The 27426-nt window shown below is 40.5% G+C and overlaps 1 pseudogene; it reads right to left on the reverse strand.

Annotated features, from left to right (window-relative positions):
- Positions 1–11331: 11331 nt before the first annotated feature.
- On the reverse strand, positions 11332–27092 carry LOC103301234 (dnaJ homolog subfamily C member 30, mitochondrial-like; annotated as a pseudogene).
- Between the last annotated feature and the right edge of the window lie 334 nt (positions 27093–27426).

The following is a 27426-nucleotide window of genomic DNA, read 5'->3' on the forward strand; positions in this document are numbered from 1 at the left end:
CCTTCCTCTCTGTAAAAAAATCAATAAAATATATTTTTTTAAAAATTATTTTTTTCTTTTTGCTGTTCCTATTGGTTGTTTTCTGCTACCTTGTCTTACAAATTGCTGATTTGATTCTCTTCTGCTTTGTCTAATATGTTTTTTGTTTCATCTAATGTATTCTTCATTTCAGTTATTATAGTCTTCATTTATGACTGGTTCTTTTTTATGTTGTGGTTTTTTTTCAATCACCCCTTATGTTTTCTGTTTAAGTTTTCATTGAGATCATTTATTTTTCTCCTAAGTTAATTGAGCATCCTTATAACCAGTGTTTTGAACTGTGCATCTATTAGATTGCTTGCCCCTTTTTGTTTAGCTCTTTTTCTGGAGTTTTGTCCTATTCTTTTATTTGGGACATGTCTTTGTCTCCTCATTTTGGCTGTCTTCCTGTGTTCATTTCTATGTATTAGGTAGATTTGCTATGTCTCATAGTCTTAGCCAAGTGGCCTTATGTAGTAGGTATTGTCTGCAGCCCAATGGCATAGTCTCCCAGTTCACCTAATCTGGGTGTTCCAAAGGTTTTTCTTTTCTTTCTTTTTTTCTTTCTTTTTGTGTGTGTGTGTGTTGTGTCTTTCCTGTTGTATTTGAGCCTTGATTGCTGTTGGTACTTTAGTTGATGGGATTGATTCTCAGGCTACCTGTGAGGACTGGGGTGACTAATGTGGGCAAGATGTTGTGTGTGGGCTGATCCTGTGGAGCAAGAGTTGCTTTAGTGGGGCTCTAAACGCCTGCCAAGTCCACCTTTTGGATATGCCCTTTGTGGTATTAATTGAGTGGTACTCTGGTGTGATCTGAAGCTGGCCAACAGGTGTGTTGGTTCTGGGACCTCTTGGGAGAGTCTCTGGTGCAGGCCAAGCTCAGCCACTGCTATGTCTGGCCCAGAGCCACCTGGTAGGAGGTACAAAGTGATCTGCAGTTGGTAGCTGCCTGGTCTGGGCTTGGACGCACCTGAAAATGGTTATGCTGTAAACAGAGGCCAGCTGCCACTAGTGCCAGGTTTGGGGCCACTTAGCAAAAGGTACAGAGCACACCAAGCTGCTGCTTATTTGGAGTTTGTGGACTTCTGAGAGATTTAGGAAAGTCTGTAATGCAGGCCCAGCCAGCCACTTGTGTGTATAAGCCTGTGAAAGAGGTTTGGCCTGGGTGCATAAATGGGTGGGGCGCAGTCTTAGAAAATCATCAGGGTGGGGTGAGAGCTGTGTTAGCCAGGTTGATGGAGACTCAGATTTGGTGCTGGTCTGCACATGCCAGCTGTCTGGGGTGAGGGCTCTTCAAAGTAACAATGGCACTTGCCCACACTTTAGTCCAGGAGAGAGCTCCCTCCAGCCCTCACCCTCAGGCCAGATAATGCAGTCCCTCCACATACGTCTCTGGCACTTTTGGAGCTACTTTCCCTTCTGTGGAGCTTGGAGTGAGTGTGAGTCTGTTCTTGACCCTTTAAGAGGTTGTCTGATTCTACAGCAGCTGTCCATCTCATCCAGACTGAGTCCCTGCTGATTTTCATATCCAACTATTATGGGAACTCCTCTTCCCAATACTAGTGCTCTGGTCTGGGGAGCCCATGTGGGGTGGGGACCCCTTGCTCTTTAGTGGGGACCCCCACAGCCGAGATACTGCCTGACATCTTCACCTCCACATGTGGGTGTGGGGCCAGTGCATTTGATGTCTCTGCCCCTCCTACCAGTCTTGATGTGGATTCTTATTTATGTCCTTAGTTAAGGGAGTTTTCTTCAGCTAGTCTTCAGTTGGTTCTCAAAAGTGGTTGTTCTTTAATTTAGCTGTAAATTTTTTTGTGTGTGTGTTTGTGATGAAAGAATTTTTGCCCCAATTTTTTCTTTACTGATTAAGGTATTACATATGGGTCCTTATCCCCCTATTATCCATATCCCACCCCCCCACTCATGCCCTCACCCCCCTCGTGTCTGTGTCCATTGGTTAGGCTTATATGCATGCATACAAGTCCTTTGGTTGATCTCTTCCCCTTACCCCCACCCTCCCCTACCTTCCTTCTGAGGTTTGATGGTCTGATCGATGTTTCTCTGTCTCTGGATCTGTTTTTGTTCATCAGTATGTTGTTCATTATATTCCACAAATGAGTGAGATCATGTGATATTTAACTTTCTCTGACTGGCTTATTTTGCTTAGCATAATTTAGTTGTAATATTGATGTGGTCACCACAGGAGGTGAGCACAGCATTCACCTACTTCACCATCTTGACCAGAGATTTTTTTTTTTAAACCAAACAGATTGTATCATTTCTGCAGTTAATTGCTATCTCAAATTAAAGGTTGAGGGAGTGAGAGGACAATTATAGATTAGAATGGTCAGAAAACACCTTGCTGAAGAGGTGACATTTAAACAGAAACCTTTATAATTTAAAGAAACAAGCTATGATAGATCTGGGAATAAGCATTCTAGCCTTGTCAGTTTAAAGGCCTAAATAAACTGCCTTTGTATGTAGGACAGGACATGACAAGATATAAAAACATGGAGGAGCCCCAATACATGGTATGTAAATACAGTGTAAGTGAGGAATTACAATTTTATTTTAAGTGTGATCAAAATCAGTGGATAATTTTGAGCACAGAAATTGCATATCTGATTTACATTTTAAATAGGTCATTCTGTGTGCTCCAAACCAAATTAACAAAAGGAGACTATATAGGCTAGTGCAGTTGCTCAGATAAATTATATTTTCATTGAGAGAACAGTGGAAGAGGTAAGAAGTGTTTGGATTTTGTATAGAATATGGAGTAAGGAAAACAGGATACCTTTCTCATTGACAAATATAAATGTTGAATGAAAAAGCTAGATAATCTATAACTATATCAGAAAAAAAGTGTAGAACTCTGTACACCTGTGGTTAAGAAAGGCTATCTTAATTAAGATATAAAGATCAGAATCCAAAAAGGCAAAAGAAAATATTTGATATTATGTAAAATAAATTTTTAATCTATAAATATTACCTAAAAGCCCATTAAAAACACAATAAAAGAATGGAGAAAACATATAAATAAGGATTTCAAAAACCAAACAAATATGTTCAATGTGTAAATGAAAAAATTCTCAACTTTATCTCAAATTAATGAAACACAAATTAAAACAAAAATGTCTGAATTATTACACTAATATATATTTAAAACTTGGCTAATATCAAGCAGATGAGAAAGCAGGTAAAGAAATATTTTCATATGTCAGAGATGTTTATAAATTACAGATGAAGATATAAATTGGCACATCCTTGTGGAAGGCAACTTTGGTAGTGTCAATCAAAATGCAAAATGCTATTTCCTTTGATTCTTAGGTATCTGCCCTGGGTGTGCAGAAGCATGCACAAGTATATTCATTTTAGCATTGACTATAGCAGTGAAAAATTGAAGCCTGAGTATCCATCAAAAGAGGAAAATTAACTAAGCTATGACACATATCTTACATAATGCTATGCAGTGATTTAAAGGAATAAGACCCATCTGTATTTCCCTATAAAGGTCTCTAAACTGTTGTTGGAAAACAAACAAAAAAATAAGCAAAATCAACAAAAAGACAGACAACAGTAATGTATTACCAGAAGGGAAGGGGGTGTTGGGGAAAGGCAAAAGGGAAAAATATATAGTGAGGGAAGGAGACTACACGCTGGATGGTGAGCACATGATACAATATATAGGTGATGTATTATAGAGTTTACACTTGAAATTTATATAATTATCAACCAATGTTACCCTAATGAATTTAATTTAAAAAAAATCTAAAACCCAAATAGAACAAGTTGTAAAACAATTAATGAAACATGACCCTACTTATATAAAAAACAAAACAAAACACCCAGAAACAAAGATACTTCACAAGAATTATACATGTCTGTATTTGGATAATAGCATATTTTTATTTATGTTTACATAAGTGCAAAAATGCATATATGTGTGTAGATAAAATTGTTGACTCTGGTTACTTCTAGGAAGAGGAACTTACTTGGGGTAGGAATGCAAAAGTCATTTTAGTTTTAGCTCTATATAATTTGTAATGTTATTAATTTTCTTAGAAATGTACTCATGTATTCCTTATCTAATTAAAATGAATTTTTAATATATTCTGATTAGTCTATTTGGCAAGTCATATAAATTCATCAATTGAATTATTCTAAGAATGAGACTCTCATTTTTATGTCTTAACTTGAAAGATGTGGTTTCTATTTATCAACCAAATGTGCATCTCCCAACTTATTTAGCCCTCAGCCCTGCCAGGCTGTAGCCCCCTCCAAGATGAATAGCCATCCATTTACCAATGAGGAGAGGGACACTGAAAAGTTGCATAACTTGCCCAAGGTCACACGGCTAGAAATAACCATGCCAGATTTTGAACCTGGTTTTAATGCATGATAAAGTTCATGCTTCAAGAAGGCTTCCATTCAAAGCCATGGCCAGGAAGCAAGTGGTCATCATGACACAGAAGTAGGGTTAATGCAGGGCTGAGAATCAGGAGGCAGCTCCCACCCCAGGCTGTCCTCAGGCATCTCGTGCCTCTCTAGAATGTCCAGTTTAGCTAACGTACTTACCACCCACATTAGCCTTGAGAAAGGGATGGAATGTGTTGAAATATAAAACAGAAAAAAATTGGAAGTGAGAAATATTTTAGCCAAAGGAAAAAATGTCTAGACTTTAAGGTCATGAAGAATCATTGTAAGAAGAATAGTGTTTCACAAGGTTTTTTAAGAAGATGGTTTTGTCATTTCAAATTAAATAAGAGGGAGGATGCTATGAAGATACTGTGAGAAATTATGAACTTCATATAAAGCAGGAATTAATTTTACTAATAAATGTTTACTGAGGGCCTATCATGTACCCGTTGTTGTTCTAGTTCATTTTCGGTGTTGTGTTGTGTCATTTACCTCTCACAACAAACCTGTGAAGTAGATAATGTGACTAGATGACTTTTACTAATATCTGTATGTTTTGTAGTTATCAAGTTTCCATAGACAGTACATTAAGAAATCACTTTGACCAAAAATAAAGGGACAATATGACAGAACATCAAAAAGCCATAGTAAATTTTAAAATCAGCCTAACATAAAATGTTGACCCTGAAACACTTTCACAACAGAGATATTTTATTTAGCAAAAAGAGAAGTAATGAAAAAATATGCACGAGGGATATCAGGTCTTCCATCGCTCATTCAAATTGAGTGCACTTTTATGGGAAATTTAAAGAAAGAAAGCTTATCCTGTGATAATAAAAATTGGTCTAGGAACTCCATATATCAGATGTGATGATGTAATGTATTTTACTTGTTTTGAGACTTAGAGGAAAAAACTGGCTTTATTAAACTTTTTGGGGGGGTCTTTAATTAAAGCTATTAAACCACAAGTAAAGGGTGATAAGCAATCTGGCAACAGGGTAGAAAAAATGCTAGAGTATAATCTATATGTGTTATGTACAAAAGGTAAGAAAATAAGTTCCTGTATTAAAGCAAGCAAAAATTCAGTCATTTATAAAAAATAAACAATTTGGCTTATTTAGGAATCAAAACTGGAAATTGTATCTCAGGTCACTTAAAAGAAAATTGAGTCTCATCAGACAATTTATAGCCTTCCGTGGCAGTGACCAAGTGATTATGTTAGGGTGCAGAAATAGATGTAATTTCAGAGGAGTTCAAATCAGACTTTTGACAGTCTTATCATGAAAAAGTTAATAAGAAAATGCTACACTTCAGTGTAAGTGCCAACCTAGCTAGAAAACTGATTGTAGCCTAAAATATATAGGATAGCAGTAAATTGTAGCAAATCCTCATGGAGAGGTGACAGATGGGGTCCTTCAGGACTAATCACCAGGCCCATTACTTTTTAACATACTGTGTAAGTTATGGTGTCTGAATTAGTTGATAACACTAAGGATACAATTTTATCCTTTGGAGGAGAAGTTATTGGATAGGATACTTCATTGCTTTGTACTTTTTTTTTAAAGCTATGACTATTAAGACCTAATCTATGAATTCTCACATTTCTTAAGCTTGGCTGAGAGAGAGAATTTCAAGTTAATACCTAGAAAATATATATCTATTCAGTACTCCTGGTAATTATGTATGAATTTCTAATTGTTGGAAATATTGGGTAATAAATATTTATTGAATATTTATTGTGTGTAGCAACTATCTTCTATTGTGGAAATAAAGAGATGAAAATGTTTTCATTCTCCTTAAGTCTGGGAGGCATTTTAGTACTGTAAAAATTATAATAAATTTTTGTAAGAATGACTAAGCCAAGGATTTTAAGATCACAGAAGAAGGGAACCTGCCTAGCCTGGAGTTCAGGGATGTCTTCCTAATAGAAGGAATATTGGCCTAATCTTGATGTGTAAGTGAAAGTCATTAGAGAAAAGGAATAGTGAAGACAGAAGAGTCACTGTTATGTAAAGAATTGGAGGTAGGAGACACAACGAGAGTACCACCCATATGTAATCTAGAATCCCAGGTGTACAGTAGATGGTACAAATGGATGTAATTATTGCTCTCCCTGGGCCCATGATATTAACAATATGACTTTGTAGCTCAATCCCTTAAACCAGGTTTGGCTTTGTGACTTACTTTGGCCAATAGAATGCAGCAGAAGAAATGTTCCAGTTGTGAGCAGAGACTCAAGAGGTCTTGACACTTCTCTTCACTCTCCTGGAAGCCTGTCCAGCCACTAGGTGAGCAAGCATTAGCTGAGCTGCTGGAGAATGAGAGATCATATGGAGCAAAGCCAACCATTCCAGCTGAGGCCACCCCCAAACAACCTGCTACAAGGCAACCTGGCAGCTCATCACAAACATATGGGTAAACCCAGTGGAGACTAGGAGAAATGCCCAGCTGAACCCAACCCAGTTACCATAATAAGTGGTATCAATGATTGTTATTAAGTAACAAAGTTTGAGCTCATATGTTATACCATAAAAGCTAATTATTCCAGTGAGAAAAAGGAGACTGGACAGAAGCACAGGGGCAAGATTACGCTATGTCTTTTAGGCTCTAAACTGAAGTCCGTAAGGACTAGTAGTCCCCACGTTTCAGGCTTTGCTTCTTTCTTCCTAAATAGTTAGTTTTAGAGAACTCTAAACTTATGCTACAAGGCTGTTAAAATGGTACCATTTTAATCAGTTATTTATGGGCTGCAAGAAGCAATAGCCATACTGAAGTTTTGTCTAATGATAGAACCAAATAGCTTTAAACATATCTAATTCCCAAGATGGGTTCAACTCAGCCAGAAAAATTAATCCTATCTCATGTAAATGCACTCAGGAAAGTGTATTCTGGGGAAAGCAAGATAGCCTGTTTGAAATAGTGTTCTAAAGTCTCTCTCATAACTTATGGATAGTGCTGCTGCCCAGAATCCCTTACCCTACCTCATTTTTGCCAACACATCTTTATCCTGCTTCTTATCATTAGCTGCATGCTCCCAATAATCTTATATTCAGTCTGAAAATTATAAGTCATCATTGAAAAGCTAAGTGTTCTGGCTGATGTATGATGATGTATGTCTTTGAAGTATATGCTGCAGCTACATTTGAAACCTGTGACCCAGTCACATGCTACAGGTCCACAAGGTTAAACAAACAACCCGCCCCTGATTTATAAGGAAAACATTGCACCAGGCTAGCATATGCACCCTGGGGAAATGCCCTTCTGCTAAGCCAAAACCAAAATTATTGGCTATGGCATTGTTTGTAGGAAGGTCAAGGTGAGACTTGGGGAGCAGAAATGCTGCTTTTCATCTTCTTTTTCCCCATGAATAGGGAAGTCCACAAGGCGTTTGTCATATTTCCCTGTGGGCTCATTCTACATTTCAAGGGTATATGAGCGTCCTGGTGTGTATTTATATGTATTTAAAGATATTGCTGTGTCACATGTACTTGCAATATTCATCAGTCTTGATCCTTGGCATCAGTGGTTATGGTTAAATAATCACCAGCTTCTCACTAACAAGTTATTCCCTTCCTGGCATGATACTGGATTTGAAATGGATTCAAAAGAAAAATAAGGTAGAATCCCTAAATTCACACACACACACTGGATAGCAAGTCTAACAACCCACTGAATGGAATTAAAGCACAGCACACTTCTAATGTCCCATTTTATGAAAAGTCTCATATACTAATTTGAGCACAGCATTACCCAGTGTGCAAGTTCTGGGCTTTTGAAAAGCTTTTATCTGATTGCTTATATTTCATACTTGACCTGTTGCGTCTGGTGAAATTCTTATATGGTGATAATATTATTGACGGAACATTATCTCCTTCAAAGGTATGTTATACAAAGGGAATAGAAGGCAGGAGACCATTAGACAGACGCTTCAGCAAACTTATTTCATGTCTACATTCTGAATCTGGCCTTCCATCCCCTCTCTGATAAAGAACTGTGACAATGTTCATCAGTGGCAAAGTTAATTGGGTTCGCTTTCTAAGTTAAAACATCACCTCCTCTCCTGGTGGATTCCTCAAGTTGCTGTCAAAAGCCACTTGGGGAAGCAAGTCTCCTTCAGATGTTCTCTTCTTCCAGGGAGATAATATGTATGTGACTGAAAGGGGGTGTTTACACATCAGGGGGCGGTGAGGAAACTTATAAAGCGGGTCAGGTTTATCTGCATCTTCCTCTCCTCCACTTTCTGAAGCCTCATCCCCACACTGGGGTCCCCAGGATGTGTTCCAGTGATCCTATCATAGTGAGCATCTCACGAAGGGGCCCCAGATCGGCCTGCTCTGGGAATAGGTTTTTACCTTTGCTTTTATTCTCCTCCCTGTCCAAGCTTATCTAACCCCCAGCCCATTTTCTTCAGGCCTGTTTTCTATTAGAAGGTGATAATCTAGTTTGCGTTATGGTAGCAGTAGGTTTTAATGAGATCCTTTCATTGTATACCCACCCACCATATAACACATTACATTTTAACAGGGGCTTTGGGGAACAATGATTTAACCTTTGAGAACAATTTCAGGCCTGAAGTTTTATAATTTGGTACCTTTAAGCAGTCCTCAAACACTTGCGGCGCCATCTTTTTGTTACAGTGAACATTTATTCTTTCCTTTCTGAATTGTTGAGTCAAGTACATTTGATTCTATCTGTACATTTGATCCTATCTGAAGAGAATGTGAAAATGCTGGAGTCCCAGCTAATTGCCTCACCTTCTTTCTATTCCTCTGTCAAAGCCTGTAGCAAAATTTTGAACACTCTTTTTTTTTTTTAACCTTTAATCCTAGTAAAACAAAAACACTTTTCAAAATTTATATTTTTAGTGCTTTAAAAGAGAAAAAAGTGAGTGAATGGAGGGCAAGTTTGTTTCTGTGTATGTGTATATGAGTGCGTGTTTGTGTGTGTGGGGGTATGTTTACTAGGGACTTGCATTAACTTTTTATTACTGAATAACAACTGTATTATGCACTTAGCATCTGAAAGCAACACCCCTTTATTAGCTTACCTTTCTATTGGTCTGAAGTCCAATGGCTCAACTGGGTTCTCTGTGCAGGGTCTTACAAGGCTAATATCAAAGTGATAGCCAAGGCTGGGTTCTCATCTGAAGATAAAGGTCCTCTTCCAAGGCCATTCAGTTTGCTAGCAGAATTCGGTTTCTTTTGATTGTAGGACTGAGGTTATAATTCCTGTAGTCAAAATTTTGGAGACTTTTTTAGAAATTTACTTACCACAGAGCTTTTCTTCTAAATATCCAGTGAAAGTATAGAAGGAGAAAATAAATAATCTACAATAACATATAGAATAAGCAAAGAATATAGACTTTTTCTGAAGCTGAAACCACAGACTCAAATATATCTAACACCTGCATTTCTCTGGTCAATAGAACTTTCTACAAGTAAATGTTCTGTATCTTCCCTGTCCAGTGCAGTAACCATGTGGGGATTCAGAATTCTAAATGTGGCAGTAAACACTGATTATTTCATTATATATCCTATCTAATAATAGACAAATATGCAAATTGACCATACCTCCAACACACCCACAAGCCACGCCCACCATCCAATCAGAGCAAGTATGCAAATTAACCCAAACCAAGATGGCTACAGCCACAGAGAGCAAGGTTTCCTAGGTAACAGAGGAAGCCAAGCTTTCTGCCAGCGGTTGCAGGCCTAAGCCTCCACTCAAGCTACAAAGTTTCAATTATAGAAGGTAAACAAATTCAAACAAATGGCGGCAGAATGGAGCTTGAGAGAGCAGGCCAGGATTGCCGCTGGCAACAGGGGAAGCAAAGCTTTCCCCACACCCTGGCCAGGCCCACCCGCTTAAGGCAACAAAGTTTCAATTATAACCCCAACACAAATGGCTGCAGGCCTCGGACGGAGCCCAAGGCTTGGCTCTGCTCCAGGCTACAAAGTTTCAATTGTAGAAGGAAAATAAATTCCAGATACCAGGACCTCCGCTTGCGTTGCCAGGGGGTGTGGCCCACCTGCAAACCACCACAGGCCACTCACTCAGGCCACCCCACGCCCCAAGGGAACCCCACCCTGATCAGGGACACCCTTCAGGGCAAACCAGCTGGCCTCCACCCCTGTACCAGGCCTCTATCCTATCTAATAAAAGAGTACTATACAGATTGATCATCACTGCAACACACAATATAGCTGGCCCCATGTGGTCAAAGATCCTGCCCCCATGTGGACACAGGATGGCCACCACAAGATGGCCAGCAGAAGAGGGCAGTTGGGAGGCACCCGGCCTGCAAGGGAGGGCAGTTGAGAAGGACCAGGCCTGCAAGGGAGGGCAGTTGGAGGTGATCAACCCTGCAGGAGAGGGCAGTTAGGGGTGACCAGGCCGGCAGAGGAGGGAAGTTGGGGGCAAACAGGCTGGCAGCAGAGTGGTTTGGGGGTGATCAGGCTGGCAGGCAGAAGCGGTTAGGGGCAATCAGGAAGTCAGGCAGGCAAGCAGTTGGGAGCCAGCAGTCCTGGATTGTGAGAGGGATTTCCGACTGCCCGTTTAGGCCCGATCCTAGGGATCGGGCCTAAACGGGCAGTCGGACATCCCTTGAGGGGTCCCAGATTGGAGAGGGTACAGGCTGGGCTGAGGGACAACTCCCCTCAGTGCACGAATTTCGTGCACCGGGCCTCTAGTATATATATATAAATATATATATATATATATATATATATATATAATATATATATAATTTATTTATTTATTTTTCACCTCAGAATTTTTTTTTTTTTTTTGGCAGCTAACAATTGGTCACATTGCACGTTTCAAGGTTCCAGAGCTCCATAGCACTAACATGGGGCAGGAGCAGACATTTCTATGCTCAGAGCTTTCCAATAAAGCCAGAGCCCAGTGTTCCAGAAGTTGTCAACATCAGGAAGGCAACCTCTGGAAGCAGGCACCCGAGGGACTACAGAAAACTCTTCACTCAGGCTTTCAGGGCTGTTCATGTTGGGATCTCCTTGGGCATCGACAAGCTTCCCTTTTCTGGAACGCAGGGCGAGCATGTGCATGCAGGTCAAAGGCTAAGCTGGGCGAGTGGGGAAGCGAAGGGGGAGAGCGGTTCCTTCTGACCCCAGCAGAGGTAGACTGTGGAAAACGAAGGGTTCAAGACAGGAAAGGCCCTTTTCTGGGGTGTGGCTGGGGGGCTGCTCCCCTTCCCTTCCCTCTCGATTAAGAACGAATGCCTATGACGATGAAGATTGTGAGGAGAAGGACGACTAAAGCTGTGTCTCGGATCCCGTCCCAGCTGAAGCCCTTCTTAGCCCGATCCTCCTGCTGCTTGCGAAGGGCCTCTCGCCGGGCCCTGAGGCGGCGCTCGCGCTCCAGCTGTTCTCCGTAGTGCGCCCGGTAGAAGGCGTCAAAGTTGAACATAGTGCGGTTGGCGCCGGCGCGGCCTGACCAGGACTGTAGGTACGAGAGGCGGGCGAAGGGGTGCAAGCCGAGCCGGAGTCCGCCGAGGGCGTCGTGGAGGGACGGACGCCAGGTCCGCGCAGGTCCATGTCGCTGAGCAGGCCGCGGTCATACTTGCGGTGCAGAGTGGCATTGCCCAGCACCACGTATGCCTCGGCGCTCCCGGAGTTGTGGTCCGGGTGGTAGAGGAAGCTTTGCCATAGTAGGCGGCCTTGAGCAGCTCATACAGAGCCGTGCGCGAGTACGGGCTGTCGTCCAGGGAGTAAGTCCTCACTTCTAAGCCTAGGCATGATACCCGATTTTGTGGAGGCCCCCCGACCCTGCCACAAGCTCCACAGTAACAACCGGGCCGCCTCAGATCGTATCTTGCACGGATCTGGAGGGCCTCATTTTACTATTTTTAAATAATTTGCCCTAACCGGTTTGGCTCAGTGGATAGAGTGTCGGCCTGCGGACTGAAAGGTCCTGGGTTCGATTCCGGTCAAGGGCATGTACCTTGGTTGCGGGCACATCCCCAGCAGGGGGTGTGCAGAAGGCAGCTGATCGATGTTTCTAACTCTCTATCCCTCTCCCTTCCTCTCTGTAAAAAATCAATAAAATACAGTATATTTTAAAAAAAATAATTTAAATGTAAATAGCCATATGCCTCTAGTAGCTACCATATAGGGCAGAGCGGCTTGAGAGCAAAATGTAACTTCCAGGCCTTCTTCACCTTCCTGAGTTACAGAATCATCTCCCACATGCTGAGATACTGTCTTCTGCTTATATTCTGCCTTTATTCTCCGCCTGTGTCAGGGGTTCCAGTTTAAATTCCAGTTACTTTATTTATATCTATATTTTACATCAGCCTCTGGGTTGCCAAATTCACAGTTTTAGATACTGAGTCATTTCCTGTATAAATTCATAATTGTAGAAAGTACTAACATCAACTTCTCTCATCTCCTACTCAGAGTAGAAATCCTTTCTCCTTCCTACCTTTGTCACACATGTATGCACAAATAGTAATTGTTTCCTCTATTGAGCATTTACTCCTGTGCAAGACACTGAGTTAGGTGCCTCCTACATAGTCTCATTCAATCTTCACAATGACCCCATGTGGTATTATTATACTTCCTATTGTACAGAGGAGGAAACGTATTCATAGATAAGTAATTTCCTAAAGCCTCACAATTATTTAATGCTAAAATAGAAATCTATTTCAAGTTCTTTGTCTGAAATCATTCTTGATTTTAGCCTCTAAACTACATCACCATGTCTAACAAACACTCTTGCAAAGTGCAACTGAGCCTGTTTCTAATAGTATTAGTGACAATGAGCCCATAAACTTGACAGACATGGCACTCTATTCCCTGGCAGCTCTAAGCTAGCTTTGCTCTTTCACTGGTTTCTCATGCAACAAACTGCTAAGTCATCCATCTCTCTGGATTGTTTCCCTTAGATTTGATCCAGGTTGTAAGTGTTAGTTCACAAGGCATAAGCTTTAAAAGTAAGTTATTCTCTGGTTCTGAGTGCAAACCTTTCTCACAACAATTTCTACCCATTATTCTTAATTTTAATTGTTGGGGCTGTTCTAAACAAATGGGTGCCCTTGATTGTAGGATAGAGCTTAGAAGCCAGGGTTTGGAATCCGGAGAGAACTAAGCTTAATTCCTGGCTCCATATCTTAGGAGTTATGTGAACTCCCACTTCTCCATGCCTCTCTCTTATCTATAAAATGGGGGAAAATACCTATCTCAAAAACATTGCTTCAAGGAAGAAATGAACTGAGATTGGTGAAGCACCTGGAAGAAAGTCTAGCATATAGCAAACACTTAGTAATAGGCAACTACTCTTATTATAGTCCTGTTATAATCAAAGACCGTCTTCAAGCTCCCCACTCTATGCCCATTACCTAGTATTCCCTATCTTAGGCCACAAAATAAGTTTTTCAGAGCTTCCCATGCAATAAATGCTTATTCACTCTATAATTATCCTATCTAATAAAGAGGGAATATGCTAATTGACCATCACTCCATCACAAAGATGGTTGCACCCACAGCAGAGGCCAAGTTCCCTTAAGGAGCCTTAACGAGCAATCAGCAGGAACCTGAGGCTACACCCTCCCCTTCACCCGCCCCCGTGGGGCTTGACAGGGGACCTCAGGCTGCGCCCCCCACCTGGCAGGGCTTGACAGGGGACCTCAGGCCGTGCCCCCTGCCCTGGTGTCAGGCCAGGGTACCTCAGGCCACGCCCCCCACTGGCAGGGCTTGATGGGGACCTCAAGGTGCACTACCTGTCATGGTGTTGGGCTGGGGGACCTCAGGCAGCACCCCCCACCAGGTGAGGCTTTACAGGGGACTTCAGGCCACGCCCCCCACCCCAGCACTGGGCCAGGGGACCTGAGGCTGCAACCCCTTGCCTGGCAGGGCTTGACAGCAGACCTCAGGCCATGCTCCCCACCCAGCGGGACTTGATGGGGGACCTCAAAGTGCACCCCCAGTGCTGACTCAGGGGAACTCAGGCCGCGCCCCCCGCCCAGTGGGATTTGGCAGGGGACCTGAGGCTGCGCCCCCCGCCAGTAGGGCTTGATGGGGGTCCTGAGGCTGTGCCCCCCTCCTAGTGCCAGGCTGGGGAAGTTGAGGCTGTGCCCCCCCCCCTGCCTGGCAGGGCTTGACGGGGGACCTCAGGCCTTGACCCCCACTCAGCAGGGCTTGACGGGGGACCTCAGGCCATGCCTACCACTCAGCAGGGCTTGACAGGGGATCTCAGGCCATGTCCCCCACCTGGAAGGGCTTGATGGGGGACCTCAAGGCATGCCTCCTGCCCCATCTGGGGACTTTAGGCCATGCTCCCCATCATGGCGCCGGGCCAGGGGACCTCAGGCTACACCCCTGCCCAGCGGGGCTTGACAAAGGTGGGACTGGCAGGTCTGGATCTAGCCCAATGGGGGAAGGTGTGGTTCTGGGTCTCAAGTGATTTTGAGATGCATGTGGGTGGGTGGGGATTTGACTCTGGGTCCCCCTTTTAATGTGCACAAATTTCATGCACCGGGCCACTAGTTATCATAATTATTATTATTATTGTTTTTATTTTTCCCAAAATTTGATCCAGGTTTTAAATATTGTTACACAAATTGCGAGCTCCAAAAATGAACATAATTCATGAGCTTTAATGAATTCTCTGCTTATACCTTTGTGCCACATTTGAAGCTAAATCAGATGAATAAGATTGTCCCTGAAGTCAGAGTAGGGACTGCCACATAAGATTTTATTGGAAAACAAATAAGATGTGATCTGTGATAGAAAAAGAATAATTTGATTCTGACATAATGAAACAGGTGTCACATCTACTGGGTAGGGTTTGATTAGGCAAACTTCCAGGTCTGTTGCAAAATGAACACATGATGCCACTACCTCAAAAAACAATAAAAAAGTGCTGTTAACAGTATTAAAATGTAAAACTTTTCTTTTTCCTGCAGCTTCTTTCTTGATTTGTCAAAGTTTATTGTACAATTTGCTATTTAATCTTGTGCTAAGTTAAAAAATTAACATTTTTTAATTTCAGTATAACTTTTACTCTTGTATGTATAATGTATGATGCTAGTCTTAAATGCAAAAGTAAGAACATTTAACTCATCCAGAATCACCAAAATCATACAATTCGTATTTGGTAGCTCCCACATGCATATGGTATTTTGTTTTTTGCAGAACAATGGGAATGCTTCACAAATGGAACTCAACTGTTTCTATTTAGCTTCTTGATACCTGCACTTTCTACCAATACATTCACCCTTCAGCTTGCTGAATAAGGAAGAACTGAAGGGAAAAGGAGCTGTGGTTGCCATATATTTTCTGTATCATCATTTTCAGCATTAGTGATTGTATAATATAGAGAAATTGCATAAATAAGAAGGGATATTGTAGGATTCCTTGATTGTGTTTCTTGGAATGTCATCACTGTGGTCAATGATTAAATTGCTTACTCTGCTCTTTCCATGTGTTACATGTGTTTCTCTGTCCTTTCAGCCCATATATACACTGAGTGGCCAGATTATTATGATCTCTGAATGCATAATAATCTGGCCACTCAGTGTATATCCTATATAATAAAAGGCTAATATGCAAATTGTCCCATCGACCAGGAGTTAGACCAGCAGGCAGGCTGGCCAACTGCCCATGTCCCCTCCCCCTGGCCAGGCTTGCCAGACCCCACCCATGCACAAATTCATGCACTGAGCCTCTAATATATATATTAGACCTGCCTGCTGGTCGAACTCCTGGTCGAGGGGACAGTTTGCATATTAGCCTTTTATTATATAGGATATACACTGAGTGGCCAGATTATTATGCATTCAGAGATCATAATAATCTGGCCACTCAGTGTGTGTGTGTGTGTGTATATATATATATATATATATATTAGTATATATGGAATATATATATGTAATTCATTTAGAGTACCATACTTCTAACAATTTTATTTCATATGACTTTTTTTCTATTTCTCTTTTTAAAAAATGCTCAAATATAAAAGAAAGACTTCTTAACTTATATGTATGCCTTTGAATAAAAATTTCCTAGCTGACAATGGCATGCATCTTTTAAATTTTTTTAAATGTCCACAACTTATTTTATTATGAGTTAAGGAATTAATTTTTTTCTTTTTATTATTATCTAGGACCATCACCTTTAAACTCATCTGTTCTTCCTTCAGCTATAACTATAGCTTTTTAAAAAATGTATTTGTAATATAGGTCCAATGTGAGTTTGATTTTAAAAATAACCATTTATGACATATCTATTATGTACCATAAACTCTGCTAAGCATTTAAATTATTTCTAATCCTTGATGTAATCTTCAAGTGCATAAAACATTTAAGAATTGCTCTAGATGCCAACGGCTGACTGATTCATGCAACATGACTTTACATAAAATTCAAAATTATTCTTATAGCCATAAAATCAGAATTGAGTTGATTACAGATCTTTCTATTAAACAAAATGAAATTAAACAAAAGCAAACAAACAAACAAAGAAACAATACTAGTGACAAGATCCATAGATTATAGAGGATTTGTTATTGTAAGGCCCTAAAAAGAAGAGACAATGCCTAATTTTTTTTCCAGCTTCAGCTGCTAATGTTCTGTCTGGCACATAGCTAGAGCTCAAAATATGTTTGGATATTAAATTCAGGAAATTTAATGAGAATAGAATAAATTGCATTTGAGTTTTTCTGTGTTACAGAAATACATTTTAAGGCATACTTTCTCATTATCTTTTCTGACCAAAGGACATATACCATTGTACTATTAGAACAATCAAGTTTCAACTTGAATACTTTTCAAATGTATTGACTTGTCTCCTTTGTGCAAAAAGAGTCAAAGGTCCTGGAAGTGATGTAGGCATAGCTGTGGTAACATAGAGACTTTTTTATGTTCATAGAGATATTTTGTTCTGTTCTATATCTTCATACCATAACAGTCTTGATTAAAAACTGAAGTGCTGCAGGAAGAACAATTGTATAATTAGAAGACAATCATTTACTCTGACAACATCTTGAAAGTATGAGTTTTAAAGAACAATTAAATTTCTGTGTGTTTGATTGGAATGTGTTTATCCTGATTAACAATTTACAAACATTTCTTTCTATAAACCTTCTCTGAGAAAATCTCAAAAACATCTTAGCTTCCATTGGCTTTTAGGGGATACATATTTTTAATTTTAACATAATCAGAGGTTTAAAATGAACTTAATAACCCATTACATTTATTTTTGCCATTTATTTAAAGGAGAGTTGCTTTAAATAAAGCATTCAATCTATCTATAGTTCTACAAGGAAATGTAAAAGTCAAGGTAATCAAATTAGAAAACCAAAGTTTCAAATGTGACTTACGTTAAATAATCCTCACTTGCCAAACTTGACAAGTTTTCAAATCGTTATTAATATAGAAGAAACAGGTCCATATCTGCTCTTTGAAAAGACACTAAGGAGGTTAATAACACCCCGTTGCCTGCCATTGATAGGGTCTACATCATAAGACAGTTTGATAATGAGATTCTGCACAGAAGAAATAGATTCTTTTAGAAGGAAATCATGATGTAAAATGGATTCTTAAGACATGAGAGAAGTTAAAATTCTTGTGGATTGCAGTGGTGACACTATTTGAAGAATTCTCTAGTTGATGATTTGATGGAACCTATTTTAATTGTAGTACGGCACTCATAATGATAATTTCTAATTTTTCTGGGATCTCTCAGTTGGGAAGTGCTTTAAAACTTACAAAAAATCCTATATAGTAAACAAGTCATTTCCCCTTTTTATACATTAAGAACCAGAGGTGAAGTATGTTGCTCAAAATCTCATAAAACTTTTACAAAAATAAGAGAACACGTGCCCAATTTCTTATTCTTACCTCCTGGGCCTCAAACCCAGAACTTAATAATCACATTCCAATGGACTTTTACCATAAAGTAAACTAGTTAGTGTTTTTCCTAATTTTTTTTTTTCATTAAAATTTACAAATCCCTTCCAGTGAATGTAGAGGCTAAATGCAATATCTGGAAATCTTAAATCCTGGAATCAATCTGAACAGACATGAGCCTGGGTTGAAAAAAAAATAATGGGAGTTAGTTTAAAAGTAATGCCTTTGATAAGTATGCTTTTAAGGGCTGAAATTAATGTAGGGTTGGTGTTGAAAAAGTCCCCCTTCTTTTAGCTTATTTACAATACATTACCACCAATACACCTGGTGGTAATGTATGCAGTTTTTCTGCACATACAAGTTTATGACTATTTATATTATCTATACTAGATGCCCGGTGCATGAAAATTCATGCACTAGAGGGAGGTTACCTCAGCCTGGCCTGCCCCCTCTCACAGTCCAGGAGCCCTCAGGGGCAGGTGGCAACCCAGCAATCAGGGGAAGGTGATACCCCATCACATCTCTGCTGCTGCCACTGCCTGCAGTGCAAGCTGCGGCCAGCCCTCGTTGCCTGAGCCTCGGGCGGCCCTGGGCGGCTGGACAGCTGACATCTGAGGATTGCCTATGCCTCAGGTCAGCCCTGGGTGGCTGGGCAGCTGCCATTCGAGGCTTGCCTGTGTCTCGGGCTGGCCCTGGGCGGCTAGGGGGCCGAGGGGACTGGATGCCACCATCTTGTGGCTGTGGGCACCGCCATCTTTGAGGGCGTGGCAGTCAATTAACATAGTCCCTCCTTATTGGCTGTGTGTGCCGCCATCTTTGAGGGCGGGGAAGTCAATTAGCATATTCCCTTCTTATTGGCTGTGGACGCCACCATCTTTGTGATGGTGTGAGGGTCAATTAGCATATTCTCTCTTTATTAGATAGGATTATGAGTGAAAGTTGGAGTTATATTTCTTTCCTCATGCTCAAATGCCTTGTAAATCAGATTAGATAGCTGCTAATCAAATCACACATCCTCTATTGCATGCTTCCTCCCACTGCTCTATTCAGAAGTAACTTTTAAGTTCTTTTTCCTAATATTATTCTAATAGAACTGGATTTGCCAAATGGAACAAATAACAATACAGGGTACCTTGTTAAATTTGAAGTTCAGATAGATGATGAATATTTTTGTATTAGTATGTTGCTAACATTGCATGAGACAAAATTATCCTAAAATAATTATTCCTTGTTCATCAGAAATTCAAATTTAACTGGGCTTCTTGTATTATTTCTGGCAACTCTTAAATAGAACCAATGGGAAATAAAGATAGTTTTGTCTTTGGTTCTCTGTGTGATGAGCAACAGCCAGAAGTAAGGGCAGAGTCACTGAGGCAGGAATAAATTGTCCCTGAATCTGTTTTAAAAGCCTTACTGTGCAAGGGCTTATTTTTTCCCTCATAGCTGGAAGGCAGAATAAGAAGAGAGAAGGCCCCAGGTGCAGTATGATCAGTAATTCAATAATATCCTCAAGGACATGATTCCTTGATTCCTGCATTTCCTTGCAGGGTAGCTCCCTGGCCTCATTTCCTGTGAGCAGGTTGCTATAGCAGCTCCTGGATCACATCAGGAAGTGGCAATGTCCACGGGCAGAAAAAAACCCCTCTTGATTTCAACATCATCTCTTTGAGAGCAAGTAATCCTTTCCCAGAAGTCCTGTGAAGACCTGGTGTCATGACCACATGCTCCCCTATCTCCAAAACCCGTCATGTTACACCTGTGGAGGCAGGCAAGATCAGTTTCCACTTGGCATGTCGAGGAAGAACAGACTTGAAAAAATTAGGTTCTGTTAAGAAGTTGCTAAAAGATAATGACAGCCAATATATTGTTAGTTTCCTGTAGAATGCCAACTTTATACATTCTCATTTATATAAGAGAGTGAACCTTCAGGGTTCCTACAAAATTAGATTTGACAACACAGAATGGCCAGTCTGTTAGGGAAATTTCAAATGTTTCCAGTTTCTTTAGAGTATTTCCCCAAGGGGTTCTGAAGAGGGAAGGAACCAATACTAAGAAGCTGAGCTCATCACTGTACAACCATTGTATGGATAGGATATGCTTTAGTGAAGGGGAAAAAAGGAAGACAAAAACTTTCCTCCTATTAGAAGTCATAAAGAATCTTTCATTTTCTTCTAGTGTGGATCTGTGCTTATTGTTTAAGATCTTATTTCAAAGACACCCACACAGAGCTACAGGGAACTCAATTTATCTCAATGGCAGCATAAAAACAAGTCACCTCTAGCGAGATTTCAGTTGGTTTGCTCAAAATCTGTGTTTTGAAATGAAAAAAATATATATATATAAGCAAACACAAGGACCTTCTTCTTATGATTATATCATTAACAGTTATTCTTAATCATAAATAAGACTTTAAGTTGAAATTTGACAGTGTAGATCAGGGAAATTATATTCTTTTACAGTGGAAATTCTTAAATATTTACATGAGCTGAATGAATATTCTCAGGATTTGGAATAAACAAAGTAATTGTAATTAATTTGATATATGAATGAACTATTATGTTTTATTTTTTTGGCTTTAGCTTGATATTCAAATGCCTTGTATCATAAGTATGTAGGACACCCAGATAAGCGAATGCTATATAAAACACAGACTGCATTAGTGGCCTGATGATGCTAAAGCAAATAATAAGTGGTTAAAAGAACAGGACACAGGAAGTGAGTAGACAAACATTCACTTTCCATCTTGCTACACACATAACCTTGTTAACCCTCTCTGCAGGAAATAAATCCATTCATGACCAATGAGAGCAAGGTTTCTGGTTCTGATCTCAAAATAAATTCCTATAGTTGCTAGTCTAGAGGTGGGGGGTAAGACTGAGCTTCTTTCCTTTGAACTATTGGGAAGCAAGTAGCCTCACTAAGTAGAATATAAACAAAAGCTGTATCCGGGGAATATATCAAGTTATAAACATGGGGAAATGAGTGATAGTAATTTTGCAATGACTTGTATTAAGAGAGTCACATTCTAAAAGAGTCTTAGAAATGAACAAACTTCTAAGGATCTGTCCTACACCATCCAAATAATCACAGTGTAATACATATATTCTAGTCAGCTCAGCAAAGAGAATATTGAATAACCACTGTGGTTAAATGGTAATCTGCCAGAATGCCCTACAAGTTCCTTTCTGTGTGGCTGTATTTCTGTGTCTACAATGATTTTTAATAGCTTTTATTTCTAATATAGACTGAATATCAGGACTGCCTGCCAATTATATTTATTTGTACAAATTAATAGATTAATTTGGATTTTATTGAGTTCTGACAGTATTCTAGCCACCAGGAACACAAAGACAAAAATGATGGGGGTAGAGGCACAGAAATGTGGAATGACAATACATTATCATAACTCTTCTGGAAGAATGATTGCTACTTTCAAGGAGTTTACATTCTTGTAAACATAAAATGATTGCTTATTAATAATTGCAATAAACAAGATATAAATTCTTGTAATAAAAATACAAATACCGAAAAGCACCACAGTGTTACCAAATATAACACAAATTGGAAAGTACATGTTTCTGAGAAGAATTTATAAAGAATATAAAATTGAGATGGGCTATGGAAAGGTAAGTGGAATATTTTCGGGGAGAGGAAAAAAATGGAGAAATGTGAAAAGAAAGATAGAGGTATAAACATTGCTGGTCCATGAGTAATTCAATATTACAATTATAAAATACTAGAGGCCCAGTGCACGAAATTTGTGCATGGAGGGGGGGGCAACCCTCTCACAATCTGGGACCGCTGGCTCCTAACCACTCACCTGCCTGCCTGCCTGATTGCCCCTAACCCCTCTGGCTGCCTGCCTGATCACCCCTAACTGCCCTGCCCTGCCGGCCTGATCTCGCCCCCAACTGCCCTCCTCTGCTGGCCAATTTGGTTCTGATTGGTCAGTTTCTATGCCAGTCAGTGTCAAAAGCTCTGCCTCCTAGGCAGACATTGGCTTCTCACAGTTGACCCAGATTTGGTTCTGATTGATCAGTTTCTATGCCAGTCAGCCTCTCTGGCCCTATCAACAGGGCTGATCAGAAAGGCAGGACTGATCAGCACCCCTGGTGGAGGCCTGAAGAGAAATTGGGAGGGCGCCTCAGGCGGGGTGGGACTGATGAAAGTGCCAGGGTGGCATGGAGGTGGTGCCTGCGCTTCTGATCACTTGCACACTGTGTTTTATACCACAGCATGTGGCAGCGGCTATGAAGGGTGCCAGGGCAACCCAGTGCTGACTGCAGGAATGACTTCCGGTTGGTTAGCCTTCGGTTGTGATCAGTCGTTACAACCCTGGGCTTTTATTATTAATACTAGAGGCCCAGTGCATGATTGAATTATGCATGTGTAGGGTCCCCTACACGCTTTCGCTTTTGATCACGGGGGAGCTGGGTGCCTGTCCTCTGGGTGCACCAGGCCTTTCAGAAGCCTCTGGTGCGGTGGAGGCTTCTGAAAGGCCTGGTGCCTGAGCGGACAGGCACCCAGCTCCCACGTTTTGCTTTTGATCACTGGTGCACCAGGCCTTTCAGAAGCCTCCAGCCTGGCGGAGGCTTCTGAAAGGCCTGGTGCCTGAGTGGACAGGCACCCAGCTCCCACACTTTTGATGGTCCGCGGTGGGACATGAGCTTGCTGCCCCAGAGGCCCCTTCTGTGCTGCAGCACAGCTATGGCGCAGAAGCTGAGCTCGAGCTGCCGCTGGAGACACGAGCTCAGCATCCCACCGGCCCAATTGGCCACCCTGGCCACCCTGAGTCCCGCCCCCCCGCGCCTCCTGGCCAATCGCGGGCATAGCAAAGGTACGGTCAATTTGCATATTTGTCTATTATTAAGTAGGATGGGTTATTGTGTTGAATTTAAAGACCTTTCTATGATCCAATTGAAGGATAATAAGCTTATAAATGAAGTTAACAAATGAATGGAAAGTAGAAATTGAGATGAGTTGTTAATGAACAGGTGTTGGTCATCAAATAAATGTGAAAGATGAGGAACATGGTAGCCATTGAGGTTGTTCACTAAATGTTTTTCATTTTCCTTCTACACACGGGTAGTTTTGCATTTTCTCATCTCCCTGAAGTGAGATGTAGCACTGTGACTTGCCCTGGCCAATTAACATGCACAGACGTGATGTATGCTGCTTCCAGGTCTGTGCCCATTAAGCAATTTGACATGCTCTCCTCCCCTGACTGTGGGCAATAATCATGGAAGTGTGTATGGAGACAGATCTTATTAACTCAGATGCTGAAACTACTATGGTGAGCAGAGACCCCTGCCAACTCCAGCATGCTGCGTGAGCAAGAAATTAAACTCATGGTGTGTGAAGCCATGAGATTTGGCAACTTTTACATGTTATTGGCACAATCTATCCACCATTCCAGCATACACTATTAATTCGCCAGCACCTGTTTAATCTGAGTGAACTCATAAATTCATTATTTAGACATGATTCCATGCCTAGGTTGGATTTGCACAAGTCATACACATCAAGGCTTGCAGGTGAGCTGCTTATTTGGTCATTGTTATATGACCTTGTTAGAAGCTTAAGCACCCCCCACCCTTTTGTTTTTTCTGTTTTAATGAAGAATATAGCAGTGACAGTCACTGGCAGGAAGATACTTGAAGGACACCGTAGTAATTAGTACACTAGACAGACCTTTAAGAGCATCTGGATTTATATATTTAAATCACAGGCCTTGGCGTCTGCTTTACTGGACAAAGAGACACGAAACACTTTCCAGGAAAGGGCATAAAATTGCTCCGGTCTGATTGGAAAAATGATAGTGCTTGAGGTATGTACAGTCAACAGAGAGTTGCATCTATGGAATTAAATTATGTTTTGTGTCTACAGTGCAGGGGGTAATGAAAATAAAGAGAGCTATGGAAGAGCGTATATTATAGTGAACTCCTGTTTATATGTGAGCTGTCTCTTAGCTCCTTCCCCTTTTACAAAAATAAATTAAAAAAAAAACATTTTATTGATTGATGTTTTTCACTGTATGATAATATTTTTATTTTTTTAATTTAATTTTTCACATCACCTTTTATTCCCTCTATACCCTCTTCCATCTCTACCCATCCCCTTTCACCCCTGCAATCACCACACTGTTGCCCATATTGATTTGAGAGAGAGAGAGAAGAAGGGAGAGGGAGAAGGAGAGAGAGAGACAGAGAGAGAGAGAGAGAGAGAGAGAGAGAGAGAGAGAGAGAGAGAGAGAGACTAATTTTATTCTTCCACTTATTTATGCATTCATTGGTTGATTCTTTGTATGTGCCCTGACCAGATATTGAACCTGCAACCTTGGCATTTTGGGACGATGTTCTAACCAATTGTGCTACCCAGCCAGGGCTTGTCTGGAGCCTTGTGTACCTGAGACTGAGTCTGTGAGAGCAGAACATGTTTCCAGGGCTGTGACTAGACCTCAACCTTTTCAGAGGACCATTTTCCTAAGGGCGGACCTCTTTCTCACTCCAGGGCACCCACATTCTGACCCACAGCTTCTGCAGGGCACCAACAGGCCACGCACACACCATAACTAACTTTTGCTCTTAATTGTTATTACTTCATTGATTCTTCCTTATTTGGTTGCGGGCACACCTCCGCTGTTTGAGCATATTATTGCTTAGTCTTTATGTTTTTATGAATTTTGGATGAACAAGAGAAATCAATGAGAAATAAAAGACACAATTTATTTACTAATTGAAGTTAATCCTTAGTGGCCCTCCTGGAATCCACCCATAGAATTGTCACATCATCTGAAACAGAATTTTAAAAAAATTATTTTCTGATGCTCCACATAAGCAATACAGTTTATATTACCCATGCAGGTATAAACATATACTTAAATAAAATCATACTTTTATGTTTTATTAAACAATAGTTACTCTTTCTGTATGTTATACATTCTGATATCATATATAGTCACACACACACAGAGAGTCATGGGGATCTTTTTAAAATATTTTTAAAATGTATTTTTCAATTACAGTTGACATATAATATTATATTAGTTTCAGGTGTACAACATAGTGATTAGACATTTATATGCCTTACAAAGTGATCACCTTAATTAGTCTAGTGTCCATCTGACACCATGCATGGTTGAAAGTGATTAAGAAGTCATGGGGATCTTATGTTCAGTTGGTGTACATTTTTGGAGGGAAGAGGGTAAAGAAGCTATTACCTTTCTATTCAGCATCCACAAAAGGCTCTCAAGTTAAGTAAATCTACTTAGCATTGCTGAGGTCCTGGAGAATGTATTTCTCCTTTTAACATAATCTTTCATGGGATACTAGAAACTTTTTGTCATTTGATTATCTTATGACATGGAACTCTGACAAAGTGACAATTTTATTGTTGCTATTAGTGCAGTAGATGCTGTTACCATTGTTGGTTAAAAAAAAAGTCTGCTCTCACAAAAAGTGCTGGGGAGTGAGCATGCAATGTTAAAAAGAAATACCAGAACCATGAGATGTGTCAGGCATTCCAGGTCTGATACCTGTGCACCCTACTCCCCTCTTACATCCAGAAAGCTTTCTAGCCTAACCCTGCCAGAAGCCAATTCCAGCATGTCAGCAGGGCTGAATCATCTGGAAATGGCTGAGGTCATTTCCCCAAACCTGAAAAGGATGCATAAAATGATTGCTTGCTGCCAGACAGCTAAGGGCATCTTAATCTACATGTTATTACCTCCTACTAGCCAAACACCTGAACAGCTGTAGGCAATTCACCAATCTGACAAGGGCTTCTTTGTACCAAACCCTGGCCTTTGAGGTGTATATCTACCTTGCCTTAGCACAATTTGTGTTAATAAAAAGCAAGGGGTCCTTAGACAAGGAGAACTTAGTTCCTTTAGCTAAGTCTTCTCTGACTCACCATAATGCCTTCCAAAATTATGTTTCATCTCTGGACTCTTATTTAATTTACACACAGTGCCTTCTCCAGATTTCTGAACCCTTCTAGATGCTGGATCAAGACCACCAGCATAACCCTTATACCCTAAGACATGATTTTCAAATTGTGGGGAAAGAAATGATGAAACAAAATTATTTAGTGGGTTATGATCAGAGGTGTTTCGAGATACAGAAAATAATAAAATAGAATGCATTGCACATCATGAGTAATTATTATATGATAGAATTTTTGTTTAATGATAATATGATCATATGTGTATATATGGAGCTATACACACACACACACACAATGTCAGGTATGTTCTTATTATTGTAGTAAAAATGGTTTTTAAAATCATTCACATTTTAACCATGTTTCTTTTTTGCCAAACTTTATTCTAAGGAGCTATATGTTTACTCAATTAATCCTTGCACCTGGTAGTATAATTTTCCCCTTTTTACACCAAAGCTCAGGGAGGTTGAGTGATTTGCCTGGCTTTATAAAACTTTTCTAAGCTAAGCAGCTTTGCTCCACAGGAAATCTTAGCTCAAGCCATAACAAATTACCATAGATTGGGTGGCTTTAGCAACAAACACCTATTTCTCCCAGTTCTGAAGGCTGGCAGGCTGAGCCCAGAGTGCCAGCATGATGGGGTTCTTCGTGAGTGACACCTTGCTGTGTCCTCACAGGGCAGGAAGTGAGCTAGCTTGCTGTCTAGAATAACTAACCCATAATAAGAGCTTCACTCTCATGACCTCAATTTCTCCCAACACCGTGCCTCCAAATATCGTCACACTGGGACTAAAGTTCTGACATGCGAATTGGAGGACACAAACATTCAGTTCATCACAACAGGCTACTGTCATAACCTGTAAGCTATCTACACTGTCCTCTGAGGACACTAATACATTGTCCTGGTATCACTGGCATGGAGTAGGAAGGAAAATTTCTGTGGAAAAAAAAAATGGATGTAGAGAATGAATCACATGGAGAAGAAGAAGGTTTTTACAGGTAAAACATGTATGGAGAAAGAGGTTATGAAAAAGAAAAAATAACAGGAAGAAATTTCAGTGCAGAAGGAAAGATTTATTTAAAAAATGTACATACGGATCTCTTGCTTAATTTAGTTGTTAGGAGAGGTCAGTCCACTGTAGCTGATAATGCTTCATACTTTAGCATTTCCAAAACACCTTGGAATAT

The sequence above is a fragment of the Eptesicus fuscus genome, chromosome 3 (genome assembly GCF_027574615.1).
Source record: "Eptesicus fuscus isolate TK198812 chromosome 3, DD_ASM_mEF_20220401, whole genome shotgun sequence".
Lineage (NCBI taxonomy): Eukaryota > Metazoa > Chordata > Mammalia > Chiroptera > Vespertilionidae > Eptesicus > Eptesicus fuscus.